The sequence below is a fragment of the Topomyia yanbarensis genome, chromosome 3 (assembly GCF_030247195.1).
Source record: "Topomyia yanbarensis strain Yona2022 chromosome 3, ASM3024719v1, whole genome shotgun sequence".
Classification (NCBI taxonomy): domain Eukaryota; kingdom Metazoa; phylum Arthropoda; class Insecta; order Diptera; family Culicidae; genus Topomyia; species Topomyia yanbarensis.
This window is the reverse complement of record NC_080672.1, coordinates 312,738,790-312,754,722: the sequence shown is the minus strand read 5'-3', so window position 1 is coordinate 312,754,722 and position 15,933 is coordinate 312,738,790. Positions and strand designations below refer to the sequence as shown.

Genomic DNA, 15,933 nt, shown 5'->3' with positions numbered 1-15,933 from the left:
ACTTATACTCTATTACCTATGTAGATGGCGCTACATGACATTTAAAAAAAATATTCGAAAAAAAATATTTTTTGCATTTTTTTATGAAAACATCTCTGGAAAATTTTGGTTATTACTAAATCTTCGAAAACATACAATATTTAAAAAAGTTGCAATGAGTGATAGATGTTATCATGACATTTAAAGGGTGTTATATCATAAATATTGAAAAAATATAGCCCACAAAAATTTTAATAACCCACGAAACGGCAGCTGAAATTTTGTTCGTGTTCAGTAGAGACTTTTAACTTAATAATAACGAAGAGAAAAAAGTGGAGCAAGGTGGAGCTTTTTATCTACAGACACTTAGGTTAGGTGAAATTGCCAATTTCCGAATTCCACCATCATTACTCAATGTGTGGCGGCAGCTGAAATTTTTTGTGTGACTAGTTCAAAACTAATCTTTGTAGACGTTAAGAGCTAGTTTAATGTTATGTGAAATAATTTATAAGATAAAGAACAACAATAAGAACAAGTTCATATATTCTAAACAGGTTAAATGGTCAAATGGACAAAATGTTCCACACGAACATAAAAGCCATTTTTGAAATGCTTAACGAACATAACATCGAATCTTGGGGTGAAAGGTCAGATTTTTAAAAAGCTTAATCTTAAAGGTAATGCTAAAAGAAAACGGTAGCAGAAGTGGATTAAGTTAAATCGTTCATACAAAACATTTCTTGCAAAGAATAAGCACTGGTTTATGTCTGAACTACAATTTGGCAAACTGCAGAAAACACGAGATACATCAGGTATTAGAACAAAATTACTATATGAATTACTTTATCTTTTTTTCTACATCCGAAATATTATATTTGGATTCAAAAACATATTTTTAAGATTACTCAAAACTACTCAAGGAAATTAGGAACTATTTCATACGAATTATATATTTTTCCTTATTTCCAACGTCTATAGATAAAAAGCCCCACCTTGACCCAAAATTTACTCTTCGTGGTTATAAAGTTAAAGGTCTCTATTAGTCACAAACAAAATTTCAGCTGCCGTTATCTGCCGCTTCCTGGATTATTAAAATTTTTGTGGGTCATATTTTTTCAATATTTATGATGAAAACACCATTTAAATGTCATGATAAGATTTAATGATGAAAACACCATTTAAATGTCATGATAAGATTTATCACTCTTTACAACCTTTTCATTATTGGATGTTTGCAAAGATTTAAGAATAACCAAAATTCTGCCCCACTGTGCGGGGTAGGCAATCAAATTCATCCGTGCGCCGCTTTGTCTAGTTGCAAAAGCAAAATTTGATTCCTAATACCAAGTGTGCGAAACATGAACAATGAGTGACAATGCCAAGCCAGTTTATTGGCCGGTTCGGCTGAACAGTGTTGCTGTTGACTTGTCCGAAATGTCCGGTAAGACCATCGATTCGTAAAGTGGAGCAATTGTTGAAGATGAACATGAAGCTGATCATAGCAGAAGTTAATGCTGTGCAATTCCACCATCTACGTCATGTCGTGCTACGCAGAACCACATGAAGCACGTTCGCGAATGTAATGATATTTCATACAGCATCCCAACATACATAGACAATGACATTATTGAAGTTAAGCTAAATGATCTGGATTAGTACCCGCCGTCATAAAACAACTCATGTCAAAATGAGGTAAAGTGGAAACCGTTACGGAAGATATTTGGACGAACTTCTTCCCAGGACTCCGCAAAGGAGTTCGTGAGGTGAGAATAAATCGCCTAACTGTATTTCCTTCGAATTTTTGGAGTTAAGAAAAACGAGAAGCCTATGCAATAAATCCCAAACGGGAAAAACCATTTTGGACTAGACCAAACATAAAAGCTTAATTTTCTAGTGTTTCGGATACTCCTCGTCAGTGACTACCACCAACTAAATGCTGGTTAGAAAAGTGCAAACCGGCACCAAATTGGCATCAATGGAACGAGAGATAGAGAGATAGAGATAAAGAGAGCTATTCCGTCTCTACTTTTTTCGAAATCGGAATTTTGACGTTAAAATTTCGATGTCGGATTTTAGACATCGGAATTCCGAGATCTTAATTGTGACGTGGGATTTCTGACATCGGAATTCCGGCGTCGCATTTCAGACACCGGCATTCCGACGTTGCATTTTAGACATCGGAATTCCGGACATAAGAATTCCGACATGTATGTATTTCTTGAATTATCATTGGAATGAATTAGTGCCTGCAACCGCGATATGGACAAAACGGTTTCGTAGTAACGTAGCTTTACAGTGCTCATTATACCCTTAGCTTTCATTTGAGGGGTGAGCCTGATGAGTTTCTTGGCATAATGTCATTTTGGGACGCCTTAGAATACATTAGGTACCTAGGCCGGTAGGCAGAAAAAAAGCCAACCTTAAAACTGCGCCACTGCAAATAACTACTCAAATGATGCCAATGAATGGGGTTAAACATTGGTAAACTATGTTTGTAGTATTCATAAATGGCTCCCATTTCCCTTCTTTGTACACTTTGTTGCCCATTTGGAAGTAAGATGAAAGATTGGTTTAAATGCTCACTTACTTCAGCAAGCGGTATTTTCTCACCGATTTTCCACACGGTGGTAAAGGCACGCAAAATGTACATGAAATCAAGGTCGGATGTGTTGAATAATGACTGTTGCATGCGCTGTGCAAACGACTATAGTGAATAGCTAGTGTGCGTTTGTTTGATTGACAATCAATGATACGACATAGGAAATTTTCGCTTGAAATGAGAAGTTAATGTTCGCGAGATATAGAAAAAGTGCACTTTTGTGGAGAAATGCAATCTTTCGACATACAAAATTGTGAAATTCGTCTTCACCACGCTGGAATTATCAAACTTGCTTTCGTTAAAGGTGCAAATCGATTTTTTGCAAGTTTTGTGAAAATTGTCTTACAGCTTCAATATGTTACTGCGATAACTTTGAGATGATTTTCGTATGATTGTTTTAAAACAATATTGTGTATCTAAGGGTTAATGAATGTTTGTTCAGCTCTTTCGCATCAATTGGACTTTGCTGGGATAGAAGAAGGCGAGTCGAGTTTCAGGTTTAGTGAAGGATTTCTTTGCTAGAATAAATTATTGTATGGATGTAATTTGACGTAAAAAATTAACCTAAAACATTAGATAAACGAATGAGGGATCATAAAATTTATTGACAGCTTATAAAGAACAGTTACGCAAAGAGTAAAACCGAATCGCGTCAAACAATCGAGTAAAATAAAGAAACCTCTGGTTCGCTTGAGATGTTTTTAGCGCGAAGATATAATCATGGTGGAGTTGGGGTGAAGCCACTCAAAGTGTAAATATATAATAGAGGTAGTCAACCCAAAAGGAAATGTGAAGCTTTTATGCCAAAATGCGCATTCAGCTCAGGATATTTTTAAACATATATAAGGAACAAATGAATCGTGCAACGATATGTACTTTCTAGAACGAGATAAAATCATTTTAATAATGCGGGGAATTTTCGTGCATGGAAGTGTACATAGAGGTATCTGCACTTCTAGTATATTGGACATCACTCACTTGTAGTTATGAATTGATGCGTATTTATTCAATGATCGTGATAACCGGGTGAAATCATCCTAGTTTCAAAACCTCATACACGTAACAGTATGAGTTCGTTTTATAGCACTAAGTAATAATAATTATTTTTTTATTATCGGATGCAATGACTTTCCAAATTGCTACGTGGCACGAACCGCTGGGAAACAGAATAACAATTATTCATGTGATAGTGATAGTAACAGTGCTTAACGCACAAGTACCACTGAAATGAATTGGAGGAATTGTGGATAAAATTAAATAGAAATACGCAAACATCTTTTTGAGAGTGCTAGTTGAATGAGCCATCGTAACACAGATAAAAAAAAAACTAATTGTTGATTTTACAATCACTATACCAAAGGAATTGTAGGAGCCGATTCTTGAAAAAAAATCTGAATTAGTGTTTTAAAATGTACACAAACAAAAACTACATAAAAAAGTCTAAGTCCGCCCCAAGTTCCGTCCAAAATGAAAGAGATGCGGAAAGTGAACATGAAGAGAGCAGTCACATGCAACATTGGTCGGAACTTAAATCAGAGTTTTTTGGAAATAACGATGAATTATTTTTGCAGCTATTTTTTTGGAATGAAATATTATTAATTTACCTTTGTTATATCATTATAAAGTTGTTTGACTGAAACAAGGTTAAAAATACGCCCAATTGCAAGAGTATTGAACTGATCTAATAAAGAATATGACTTCGGATTTATTAGCGGCACTAACTTATTAGCTAAAAACATGTATTTAACAATTGCCAACACTCGAAAATCCGACATCGGAATTCCTACGTCGGATTTTTGGTGTCGTAAATCCGGCGTCGGAGTTCCAATATCAGAAATACAGTGTAGAAACCCCGAAGTCGGAATCCCGATGCCAGAAACCCTACGAGTTCCGAATGTCGTAATCCGACGTAAAATCACAGACTAACAGATATAACACTCAAAAATAATGCTTCGCCCACTTTAACGGTCATTTTAAATATATTCGTAGTTGGGACTGTGGCCGCTTTTGAAATTATGGCGCCTCTGACATATGGACAAGCATATGGGGGATAGACCACTAGTGACAAATTGTTCCCAAGCCTGAGGGGTAACCCACCAGCAAATGAGTATTTGGGACCGTGAATAAAAGGCGGAGCTAGTGTTCTGGGAAAATTGCCGGATCGACATTTTTTAAGGGAATTCCCTCATAGTGTTATGTCTGTTAGTCTGTGGTAAAATTCCGAAGTTGAAAATCGGAATTCCAATATCAGAACTACAGTGTAGAAAACCCGAAGTCGAAATTCCGATGCCAGAAACTCGATGAATTCCAAATGTTGAAATCCGACGTCGGAATTCCGATTTCAAAAATCTAACATCGAAAACACTACGTCGGAATTCCGATGTCGGAGGTCCAACGTCGAAAATCCGAAGACGAAATTCCGACGTCGGGATTCCGATAAAGGAATGATGATGTCAGATATCTGACTTCGGGATTCCGATGTCGGAAATCCGACTTCGGAATTCCGATGTCGGAAATCCGACTTCGGAATTCCGATGTCGAAAATACAATTTAGAAAGCCCGAAGTTAGAATTCCGGTGTCACAAAACCGACGTTGGGATTCCGATGCCGAAAATTCGATGTCGAAAATACGACTTCGGTATCCCGACTTTGAAAATCCGACGTCGGAATTCTGATGACGGAAATCCGACGTCGGAATTCTGATAAAGAATACCCGACATCGGAATTCTGATGATGGAAATCCGACGTCGAAATTCTGATAAAGAAAATCCGACGTCGGAATTTCGATGCCGAAAATCCGATGTCAGTGTAGAAAACCCGACGTCAGAATTCCGATGTCAGAAACCCGGCGAATCCTCAATTGTCGAATTCAGACGTCAAAAATGCGACGTCGAAATTCGTATGTCGTAAATCCGATGTCGGGATTTCGATGTCGGAAATACAGCGTGGAAAACCCAACGTCGGAATTCAAATATCAGAAAGTCGATGTTGGAAATCTGACGTCGGAATTCCGATGTCTTAAATCCGTCGTCGGAAGTCCAACGCCGAAATTCTGATAACGAATTCAGCTGTCGAAAATTCGACATTGCAAACTGATGTAAGAAATCCAACGTCGGAATACTGAAGTCGAAAATCCGGTGTCAAAAACCCGACGTCGAGATTCTAATGTTGAAAATCTTACCTCGGGATTTCGATGTCGGGAAAACAATGTAAAAATTCGAATCCGGGATCCCGATGTCAGAAACCTGACGAATTCCGAATGTCGAATTACAACGTCGGAATTCTGATGTCGGAAATACAGTGTAGCAGAATTCTAATGTCAGAAACCCGAAGTCGGGATGCCGATGTCGGAAATCCTATGTTGAAAGTCCGACGTTGCAAACCTGATGCCGGAAATCCGACGTAGGTATTCCGATGTCGGAATTCCGACACCAAACATGCGACGTCGGAATTCCGATATCGTATATCCGACGTTGGAATTCCGATGTCGGAAATACAGAGTCGAAAACCCGACGTCGGAATTCCAATGTCAGAAACCTGAAGTCGTGGTGCCGATGTCGGAAATCCTATGTAGAAAATCCGACATAGGAGTTCCGATGCCGTAAATTCGGCGTCGAAATTTCAAAATTCCGGAAAGACAGTGTAGAAAACACGAAGTCGGCATTCCACCCCATAGAAAATTTGACAGTTGTGACATTTCCCGGTCGACCGACTAAATCGGGTGCTTCGAGGTCGACCGATTAGTTAACCGACTAAGTTGGGTTTCATCGGTAAACAATATCCGTCAACATGTTAATGGCCAAATTTAATCTGTGTAAATCTGGTTCAAGTTTTAAACTACCAACTAATCGACCGATTTAGTAGGTTGAAATAAACCGATTTCAACAGGGTTCGTCGGTCATATTTAATCGGTTGTCGCGTCGGCAGACTCCCATAAGAGTCGGTGCAATAATCGGCCGATTAATTGGTTGCATTGTCGGCCGATTGCGCCGACGCAAGCAGATTTAATCGGTGGGAAAATCGAGAGGAATTTCTATGGGACAATGTCTGAAATTTGACGACGGGATTCCGATGTTGGAAATCCGATGTCGAAAATCCAACGTCGGAAATCGGACGTCGGGATTCCTTTGTTGGAATTCTAATGTCGGCATTCTGATATCGAGTATCCGACCTCGGTATTCCGATGTCGGCAAAACAATGTAAAAAATCCAAAATCGGAATTACGATGTCGACATTCCGATATCGAAAAACCGACGTAGGAAACCCGACGCCGGAAATACAGTATTGAAAATCCGAAGTCGGAATTCCAATGTCAGAAACCCGATGTCGGAATTCCGATGTCGGAAAACGGACGTCAGAATTCCGATGTCATAGATTCGTTGTCGGAGATCCGACGTCGGAATTGTGATGTCGAAAATCCGAGGTCGATATTCCGATGTCAGAAACCCGACATCGATTTCGATGACGGAATTGTGAATGTCTGGAAAACAATGAAGAAAGGCCGAAGTCATAGTTCCGACGTGAGGAACCCGACATCGGAAATCTAATGTCGGAAATCCGATGTCGGAAATATGACGTCGGAAATCCAACGTACGACTTCTGGAGTCGGAAATCCGACGTCGGAATTTCGATGTCGGAAAACCGATGCTCCAATTCGATGTTGCAATTCCGATCTCGTAAATCCAATGTCGGAATCCCGATTTCAGAAAAAGTGTAAAAAGGCCGAGGTCAGAATTCGTATGTCAGAAACCCGATGAATTCCGAATGTCGAAATCTGACGTCGAACATCTTTCGTAGTCCAAAATATTCTTCATTGAAGGAAATGTTGAGGTCAAACGGACGCGGAACGGAAACGTAGAAAATGAGTCAATTTATTCTAATCCTCACGGTACCTATGTCGACCACGAGTAAGATTCAGCTGTCTTTATTATGTTTATAGCACGAGTCCCGCATTAATCCCAGAAACATCTAGTCGCTTTAGTATAACTGCAGAAGCGCATCCAGGGGGAGGGTCTTGGGGGTCCGGACCCCCTCCGAAAATTTTCAACTTGTTGAGAAATTTTGAACTAGATTCAATTTTATATTAGTATCAAACATAAAATCATTTCTGTATATATATTGTCTTTGAATTAATAAATTTTCGTACAGACTGAAATTTTCGTACAGACTGAAATACCAGCTTAGCGAGAAGCAGAGGGCAGTCAATGTTGTCAGCGAGAAGATCGAACACAAAAAGTCGCTGCAAATCATTTCAAACCAAATTTGACCACCAACCTGATTTTCATAAAATGAGATTTTGACGCATAACAATGTTCACTACAAAATCAAAATTTCGTACTCCTCCCGATTTTTTTTTCAGGATCCGCTCCTGTATAACTGAGTTTGTTCCCTGATCATTGGCAAGTTATCAGAAGTCTGAATATGAGTATTGTACACTTAATATTCCATATCCAACGTAAAACATTAGTATCAAGCACATCCAGGAATAATAAAATAATAAAGCAAGTTTATAGTGTATATCAAACCACTGATATTCAGCTCGTCCCAATAAAAAAATATCACAACGTTTTGCACGTTAATGTGAATTCCTAGAAAGCGCTATTTCACACTCCGCGTTAAACAATAGGTTCGTAATCCATATTAATTAGAAAATACAGCCGTCCATGGCTAGCTAAGTATTCATTTTCCGGCACAACCTCCCCTCCCCCACCGGACATTCGTAATTTTGTTCGCTTGCTCAAGTTATGAATGAAAATGATGCTCTCTTCTATCCCCTAGACGCCGATTTATCGTTTGGCCGTTTTAGTGGTCAGCAACCGCCGATGAAAGTACCTACAAACTCTTTACCTCGATTCCACACTCTGGTCCTCAATCAAGCGTCGAGAGCTGACTCTGCAGCAGATGTACAAAATCTCACTTTTGTCTTATCGCGAGTGCACACAGCATACGAAACGAAAACTGACTTCACTTTCTTCCGCGTACGATTCGGACCCCCAACCGGCCGGACCAAGCAACAATGAAAGTTGCACGTAATTGGACGAAAAATTCACACCGACCAGCTAACTCCACCGAAAGCTTCCGCCGATGTTCCGTACTATCTGTACTATCGCCCTATGATCTACTCGCCATGGACAACGAGTTGCCGCGTTGCGTTGGCAAAATATCACGCTGGCAACAAAAAGGCGAAATAAGTCGTTTCGCTTCTGATACAAGTTGTGTGCCTCGTTTCGCAGTAAAGATTTTTATCGGTTCTGATAAGGAAAAATCAATCTTGTGTACACTTGCGTACTGGGCCAGAAAATGTATCGATAATGGTACTTAGAAGGTGGTAAGTTTTTTTTATAGTCGTTGTCCGGTTATTATATGTGATTCATATATAAATTGATATCTGGTGTTCGTTAATTGAATTTTGGAAGCAATGATTATATTCCAATGACCGCTCAGAACGAAAAACTTGAAAACGGTTTTTATTTCAGTTACTAGAAAAAAATTTCATTTAGATATACTAAAACCACAGACACTCCCGTGAAAATATGTAGCGCAATGACAATGAAACTTCAAGGGAAACTGATAAGATAACTGAAATGTCTGCCTAGCAGTACACGCTCAATTTGCGAAGTGGTTATATGACACAGTTACAAAAACAGTTTTATATTCGTTGATTTAATTTGAACGAATACTCGTTAAAACACCTGAGCCACATCACGATCCGGATCTATCTCACCGTGCCATTAGCAAGATGCTGCTAATGGTCCAATCTATGGAAAGTCGTGTTTTGAACCGGTACAACAAACGTTTGACCGTCAATAGGAAGGGAAATTGGAAGTGAAGGATCACAAGCGGGTAGGCTTTCAAAAGGAATCCCAATAGTTCGGTGAAAGATGAGCTGTTGACGAAACCGCTTTGTCTCGAGACTTATGTGAAAGCAGACTTTAGGCAACTTCCTGGGCTCCTAAGTTTGACGTCCCCGAGGAAGTTAGAAATCAGAAGCTGTCTAAATTTGCCAAAGTTTGCGTAGGGAAATTACCGAGCCGATTGAGTGTGTATTAGAAAGAATGGTTCCAAAAGCGTCTACTGCCATTACTGGGCTTCACGGTGGCTAATAAGAACCCTGCAAACATCATAAGGAAGTGAAATCGGAAGCAGAAGTAGCTCCAGACGTTGTACAAGACCTTGTGAGCAGTGTTAAGGAGAAGGTACGAGCATTTGTATAGCGCTATACCCTTTACTTATATTTGCGGGTCTAGAACACTAATGACCAATCAAAGTATCTTAACTAAGGCCAATCAAAGATTCTTTGAGAATATATTGTCCACTATCGACAATTCCGGAAGTCTCGTGTTCCGGATCTATTCCAGAATAAAAGTCACATCGGTTTATTGGAAATGACTGAACCGTTTTTTTAAGTCTCACTAAGTCGCTCAAAACGATGTAAAAGTTATTTTTCTGAAATTTTCCAAAATCACTTCGCTGTTGGTGGTGTTATCTGCAGCTGCACCAAAGATTGGCGGGTTTGTTCAAATTCAACTTGCTAGGTCAACATCAAGCGAGCTCTTGCGGTGTTGTTGCTGCTCTCGAAGCGACCCTTAACAACGGCTAAGGAGAACAGTTTTGCTTCTTTGTTGGGACATCTGGTGACGAATAACCGACACCACAGAGTGCATCTTCTTCTCCTGTTAGTTGTGGAGGAGAGTAAGGCCGCTTACAGTGTTTTGACGGTATAGACGAGTGGTGCGCATTAATCTATGCAAAGACATAAGATTGATGCTAATCGTCGACAGGTTTTCAGTGGTGATCTTGCGTGGCTTAATTTTTGCCGGTTGTCACGGTAAAGATAGACACGCCTACCTTTATCAGGACACATCATAGTGAACTCGGGTGATTCGTAGTTATTCTGCCTAAGCTCGACCCTCATTATCAGAAGGCAAAAATTAAGCCCGCACAATATTAATCCTGTTCTAATGACCCTCCCAAATAACCACATGCATTATATTGAAGCATTATTTTAACATCGATAATGTTCATTTGCTCTAAAACTACTTTCTTAAAACAGTGCTGCCATAACACAACATCCCAAATGTTTCAAGACATTGCCTCTTATGAGCAATGTAACAGGCATTATACATACCTTTAGAGCAACGGTTTAATGTTTGATCGCATTGCATTTACAAATGCTTTGACGCTCTACTGCGCTACACTTGAAAAGCATATAATGCTTGAACTAAAAGTTATGAAACATTAAAATAATTTGACGTTTATGAAGAAAATGTTCTAATCAAAAAATATCAACCTGAAACAACATGGAGAGTAGTGTGGCAAACGGACAATTTTCTACGAATGGGGCAAAAATATCGGAGCACTGCACCACCAATAGCTTTTGACCAATCCTATTTCCGTTGAGGAATACATGAAATTATACAATACGAGTATGCATTCCTATAATTTGCAACTCAGATGAAGCATATCATAGAGAAACCACTAAATGCTCATAATTTCATCTGCACAATTTGATGTCAATATTAACTATGTTTCGGAATCTCTACTGAAAACTGATCTCTGCTTCGTTTATTGATGTTTATATTTCGCGATCCGAGAGCCGCTCGATAAATACTAATCTACTCAAAAAAAAGACAAATGTTTGCACCTCTCCTTCTATACCGACGTGTCATTGCATTAACAAAGGCTATATAATGTAAAACGTTATTCATATATTGCAAATATCATTCCGTCGGCAACTATCCTCCACAGATAAGAGTGCTAACGGCCTACCTCGTATGAAGCTGATGTCAGATGATCATGGTTCGGATCCCATAAAATTAATTTAAAAAATCTGAAGGAATTGGAATTTTGTGGTGATGTTAATGTTGTATCTGACTAATAAGAAGAAGTCGAAAATGGGAAAACGTTCATTTTTCCATTTTAATTATTTTCATTTTGGCATTATATCAGCTTTTTGTTGTGTTATATAACATCGATCTGTCAAAACGAAACAAACATTATTGCAGCATCTAGTAATGCTTTTAACAGACTAAAGCTTTATAAGAGCGTTACTAATGTGAAATAAATGCTTTCTTTGACAGCTTTTACATCAGTCGCTTAATCGCCCTTTTCCACTTTATGAAAGCATTGGTGTTGCATTTACAGCAATGAAGCATTTTATCGCATTCTGCGAACGACTCATTTAAGACTGTTAACTTTACATCATTTGAAGCGTCGTGGTTACTTGGGCTGCCACTTCTAATTTTCCGATCTATTTACTTCACATCCTTGCTCTCACTTGAGTACTATGGCTCTAAGTTTCATAACTTTCCCTACCCAGTAATCTCTAGCTAACTGAATGTCGTTAAAACGTAAAAAAAGAAAATGTGACTAACATAGTCGAAATAAAAAAGGAAAAAAATAAAAACATAACACTACTGAAATTTTGATATAATTTTGGTCATTTTTCAATCAACCAGGGTTAAATTTCATGAAGAATTACAGAAGGAAAGAAAAGTACACACTTGTCTCTATTTTCACTCAATAGATAAACAAAAGCGGCGCCATGGCGCCAATTCAGCATCGCTACCAAAAACAAGTCATGAAAACGAAATTTATTGAAACAAATTGATCTGAATATAAAAAATAAGCACTATCAAGCTTTCTGAGCTTTTCGAAGTGTTTGACTTCAATAATCTTTAATGCATATGCATGCACTTTAAACTGATTATCTAGAATCTGTTCCGTGTTTGTCAAATCGGCCAATCTCTGTGTGTTTCAAGAAGTGAAAGCCAGAAAGTATACGCTGAGCATAACGCAAAGCTCATTCGTGAAATCAGCTGTACGGCACTCAGAGTTAAAACGAAGACTGCATATCAAGAAGATTGGCAACTCTGTCTAGAATCTGGAGAAAGTAATAGCAACGCCATTTGCGGGTGAAGGTGACAATTCCCATATATACACTTTTACACTAAGCCTCCTACCTTCCTCCAATAGAGGTCTTCTAACCTCTGTCGCTTCTCGTTTGTATGGGGGAAGGAAAGAGATATCAGACTTCTTAATATGTAGTCTTCGGTTTAAAAAAAGAGATTATAACTACTAGAGATCGCATGTCGCTGTTAACATTGATGGTTTATTATCTTACTCTTACACATGCTAGGCCGATTAGTTTGACACTAGGGTTCGCAGTACCGACCCTTTTTGGCGAGAACCGGTTCTGCGGTACTGAAGCCCTCAGTACCGGTAGTACCGGTAAAGTACCGGTACTCGAATATTTTTTTTAAAAAATTCGAAAAATTCTTCAAACTGAAATTGAATGCTCAAACTGATGATCTTATTCTCAGATGATTGATTCGTGCTGATCAAAAACATGTTTATTGTTTTTAATTGCTTCGGAATGGCAAGACTTGTTTCTTAGAAGATATTTTTCATATAGGGCTCCTTCTTTTATTTCGAAATATAGGCCACTTTGAAATCAATAACTGCTAAGTGGTGCGACTTTCGTCGATTTGAACAGATGGTAAATGTATGAAACCCTATTAACAACAGTAAAGCGAGATTGGCAGTAAATCCGAGCAGGTTAATCGCATTTCCTCTCTTGCATTTCTGAAAATTGTTTCCGACCTTTATGTCGTTTGCCTACTATTCTCTAATGCATATCAAGGCTCCTTGCTTTCCTGTAAACTATGAAGTTTTGCTGAATTTACCGATCACCAATAATTACAAATCGCCCCATTTGAAGCAGTTCACCAAGTCTAAAACTGTTAGCTACTAAATCGCTGTTCGTTCTTTTATAAAGGTTTAAGACCAAACCAAATACAGACATGACTTAGACTATAGTCTTATTACGCGACACCCAGTGAATAATGGAAACCAATCAGAATGTCGCTAATAAAACTTTAACTTCTAGAATTATTATGATGATGACCCCACCTCATTCTCACACAAAGGTGTTATCTCAACGATTTAGCTAGAAGGCAAATTAATATAATTAAACGTTATCTTGCAAACCGATATTTTGAAACAGATTCCCCTGCAGAGTTAACATATTTGTCATGAAAAATTGTATAGTACCGAAAATACCGGTACTGGCTTTTGTTCAGTACCGGTATTACGGTACCAAAAATGGGTCGGTATTCCCGGGATTTTTGGTACCGGTATTACCGGTACCACAACCCTATTTGACACATATTGCCCCGGGTACACACATGACAAAGTAATGGTATATAATATGCTAGAGCGAGACCTCATGTTTCAGTCCGTGAATACATGGAGATAGCTCCAGAAAAAAAACTTCGGGAGGGGTCTGTAACTAATTTAAAATTTCTCAACAAGTAAACATATTTCGGAGGGGGTCCGGACCCTCCCTCTGGATCCGCCACTGGAGACAGTAGCGCTTTGCTCCCTCTAACAGTTATAATCTTTTTTGTTAAAAATAATCTTTTTGACGGCTGAAAATGAACCTGACGCGACTGCTGGTGATGGGCCGTACATAAATGACGCAGCTTTTTTCGGAATTTTTTTACCCCTCCCTCCCCCTCGTAGTATTTGGTCACAAAATGCTGACCTCCCCCTCTTAAATAACGTAGCATTTACCGAACCCCCCCCCCCCCCCTGTGCAACGCGGTGGGAGGATGACAAAAAAAATTTCATATGCTTTTTAATTATTTTGAATACATGTCTTTTTAAAATGTTTGACGACATTTATCAACATTTTCATTACAACAGCAAATTGCGTACAAAATAAGCCCATTTCATGACAAATATAGTGTTGATAGTTTTCTTTTGAATTTTCTATGTCAAGGGGAGCATGAAGAGAAGTTCTCTCAGTTCACAATCCTGCATTAGCATGATTCTAAAAAGCATTAATTACTAAAGTTCGTTTGCTTGAATCCGAAGAGAAAATTTATTTCAGCTACCAAATTAAATCTACTAGTTAACAACAATAGCTAACTAATGTAGCAAGTTAAATCAGCATGCTGAATCTTCTAGTATTTTTGCGAGCTTATAAGTCGGCGAATCGTAAAATTTACCTCTTGAAAAACCGCATGAAAAGTAATTTGTGTGAATTTAAATTTATTTGTCTTGGGAATGGAGAAACATTAAATTGTTTTCTCTAATCAATGGGTTTTGATGCCCGTCAAAAAAATTTAAATTTAATGCTAATAGTATTATGCTACGTCGCACAACTTCTGACCCTACCCTCCCCTCGTCACACTTCGTCACAAATTTGGTATACCCTCCCTACCCCCCAAAATGCTACGCCATTTATGCATGGCCCCTGAGTAGAAAAAATATTCATTTAAAACCCATGTAATTCATTCAGTTGATTATCGTACAATAATATTCATTTCACTAATTATCTAGGTAAATGTTTTCAAATATTGGTAAATCATATAAAATAAAAATTATCATATGCCAGGTCCTACTTTAATACGTTTGATTCGTTGTTGCACGATCACGTATTGCAATAATCGGGAACAAATGAAAACCTGAATTGACTGAATGGGCCGTTTGTTCGCTTGACGTTTTCACTTGCCTCACTGAATATTGAAAATGAGTGCGGCGTCTGAAAATTGACAATGAATTTGAATATTTGTAACTCTGACGGCACTATATTGATCCCCGTTCATTCTAAATCGGAGAGCCTCTCATTTTCTCAACAATGATTGGGAATTGAATACTTTACCGTCACGTCAAAAATGAACTAAAGTGTTTATGTTTGACAGTTCGCTTATACTGTTTACATGGACTTATACTATGTTCACACTACAGAGTTAAAACACGTTATAATAATTAGCAACAAGAAAAATGTCATCAAGATAGCGTTAAAACACGTTTTAACTCGTAGTGTGAACGTAGTATTAGGAAAATTCTTTCTCCAGCGAACTGAGTCGTTGACAAATTTTTTCTAAGTGAATGTAAACAGTACTGGTGAACTGTCAAAAAAGTGAGGTTAACTGTGCAAAGAACCTAATATTTAATTGTGAGTGAAGCAGACTGGAATATTATTGTTTTGATTTGCGAGTCTCTCAGCGTTGCTAATGTTCGACATTTATCTGGAATCTTCCATATTTTTCGCAGGTGAATAGATATGCGGTCAAGCCAGACAATATAGAAATGAAACTTCATGACCTGGAACCACGTACTAGTTCCCCCGCTATCAAACAACTCATGTCAAAATCCGGAGAGATGGATAGTGTTAAGGAAGATACTTGGAGAAACTTCTTATTAGGAGTCCGCAACAGCATACTTGACCATCCCATACAAATCAGCTCAAGGAATTGCATCTTCATACTGGTCACGTACCTAGAGCAGATTTCCACGTGCCAATGTTGTGAACAGCCGCTACACCACGGAAAACCTTGCGCTGAGGC

General features: G+C 38.5%; 1 protein-coding gene across 6 annotated transcripts in view; it reads right to left on the bottom strand.

Moving 5' to 3' along the window:
• The window catches only part of LOC131694110 (uncharacterized), a 63,211-nt gene that overhangs the window by 35,925 nt on the left and 11,353 nt on the right, over nt 1-15,933 (bottom strand). Inside the window, exon 1 of one of the 6 annotated variants that reach the window (XM_058982515.1) lies at nt 8,426-8,835. The exons of the other annotated variants lie outside the window; for them this stretch is intronic. The gene's annotated coding sequence lies outside the window, so the exon portion shown is untranslated. Of the gene's footprint in view, nt 1-8,425; nt 8,836-15,933 lie in introns of those variants that run through there. 6 annotated transcript variants of the gene reach the window in all.